This window comes from Pongo pygmaeus, chromosome 2 (assembly GCF_028885625.2).
Source record: "Pongo pygmaeus isolate AG05252 chromosome 2, NHGRI_mPonPyg2-v2.0_pri, whole genome shotgun sequence".
Lineage (NCBI taxonomy): Eukaryota > Metazoa > Chordata > Mammalia > Primates > Hominidae > Pongo > Pongo pygmaeus.
In genome coordinates, this window is record NC_085930.1 from 147763848 (window position 1) to 147766221 (window position 2374).

The 2374-nt window shown below is 43.5% G+C and overlaps 1 pseudogene; it reads right to left on the bottom strand.

Moving 5' to 3' along the window:
• Positions 1 to 1189: 1189 nt before the first annotated feature.
• LOC129032932 (ribosomal protein uL30-like) lies at positions 1190 to 1912 on the bottom strand (annotated as a pseudogene).
• Positions 1913 to 2374: the final 462 nt, after the last annotated feature.

The following is a 2374-nucleotide window of genomic DNA, read 5'->3' on the forward strand; positions in this document are numbered from 1 at the left end:
GTTGCTCTGATGGCAAGCAGAGGCAACTAAGTGAATGGAATAGAGGGAAGGCCCATTTAATAGAGGTGGATATTGGTCAAAAAAATACAAGCAGTATCAGACTCCTTTTTCAGGATTAAAATCCCTGGAAGCTCTCTTGCTGGACTACTACATCATTACCAGCAAGACAGAGGGCAATGCTTCTGGAGTCCAGAATATGCAAGGAGAAGGTCAATTAAGCTGCCCGCCTGGGGCCTAGGAAGCCAAATAGAGCTAATTTCATCTATGCAAACCAAGAAAATGATTCATTCCTTCCAGATCTGTGTTTTAAGGAGAAGGATAATCATCAGGGAAACCAAAATTCCATCATGAAGCCCAGGGGGAATAATGGTGGGCATTTCCCTGTATTATAGATGGCACAGAGGGCAACACAACACGCCACTGTGAAGGGAAAAAGCTATCTTGGTAACCAGACTCTAGCAAGATCAAAGCCTGGGTGACCAATCCTGATAAGAGCAGGACTCCCTTATATAAAGTCCCTGAGGAGAAGGGGTTATGAACATCCTAAAACTGCAAGCAACATTTTGAGTATATGCATGTTTTCCTGGTGAAGGGACCCTTCATTCTCAAATCCTGAGCCAGCAAAAACGACTAAGCCAGTTGCAGGCTAGGATTAAAAAGCCACCAGATAGACTTAGAGCCAGGTAAGTCTGAGAGCTCTCAAAGCCATGACTGAAAAGTTGGAACATGGACTCACAGCAGAGACAAGTGAACACTTGCTTTTGTGCTTATCTTCCTAATTGTATTTCGAGTCTTTTCAAAATAAGGCCCTAGGACTCCCCAGTTGTAAGTATGCCCCTGGGCTTGGTCCACTGCTGCAGGAGTTTTAGGGGTCCTTGTACAAATGCTTGAGTTATTTATTCACCAACATTAAACCCTAGGGTAGAAGATGAGACAAAGCAAGACTCCTTCCTTCATGGCATGTGCTGATTTCGGAGGAGGCAACAGCCAACTTGGAAAACACTGCAAATTTTCCTTGGAACTGAACTGTGATGAGAGGTGACTGCCATGCACACAACCTACTATCTTTTCTCTAGCCCTTCCCTTCCAGTTTTTGAAGACAGAGCAGAAAATAATCTCTCAAGATTTGATAATTTCAAAAAACAAAAACATGTGCTTCCAATACACTGTGTTTTCAGAAATTCTGGGTCTATTTCAGCTGGAGGATGAGCTGATTGATGTGTTCACCCTGATAGCCAGGTGAGCCCATATCCTTGAAGAAGTCCATTCTATTATTGGTAGCATGATGGGCCATTGAGAGGTAGAAAGGGCACAAGAACCATGAGATCTCTTGGAAATTCTTCCCAGGGAAGACCATTTCATGACGGAGGTCTTCCAAGCAAATGACACCAAACCTCCCCAGGTACTCCTCAGTCACTATGTTGTCTGATGGAGGGATGGTCTTATTCTTAACCTTGGCTTGCACACGTTTCAAAATGAGTTCCTGGACAGACTTCAGATTTGGAAATCCCAGGTCACATAAGTTTCCACTTTTAGGCTCTGGGGAGTGACTTTGACAGACACCACAGAAAATCCTCAGAACTCTTGCAGTGTTCCTCTGCACCAGTGAACTCACCCCATTAATCCTTTGGATGTATACAACAGAGGCCAAGAAAAGTTTATCTGGCAATTCTAAGGCATGAGACTTCACTTCTAGTCATAGGAGATGCACCCTGTCACATTTCTGCTGCTAGGAATCATGCAGGACCAATTCCAGTCGCTTAAACCTGAGCCTTCTTCCTTTCCTCTGCTCATTCTTTACCAGAAGTGCCTACTTTGCCTGGATGGCTTTGAGGGCTTGAAAAGCCTTCATCTTTTTCAGGAGATATTCTGGAATCAAAGGGAATTTTTTTCTTTGCTCTTGCTCTGCCATCTTTCTAGGCTGCAGCCACTGATCACGCATATCCCCTGATCCTGCACATGCATGCCCTGTAGGAGTCAGAGTGGTCTGCCAGCAGGGACAGCAAGAGACTAGCTATCTGAGACCAACTGAGGCTCCATGGCACTGTCATATCATTCCAGATCAACTTTTTTTTTATTTGTAGACGTCTGGTTATTGCAGCACTATCTGCTGAAAAGACTGTCCTTTCTCCATTGAATTCCTCTTGTTTCTTTGTTTCTTTGTCAAAGATGAGTTGAATATATTTATGTGGGTTTATTTCTGGGCTCTCCTTTTTGTTCCGTTGATTCATGTGTCTGTTCTTTTACTAATGCCACACTGTTTTGATTGCTGTAGCTGCATAGTAAGTCCTTGAAGTTAGTATTACTCCTTGGACTTTGTTTTTCTTCCACATTGTGTTGGCTATTCTGGGTCTTTTGCCTTTGCATATAAACC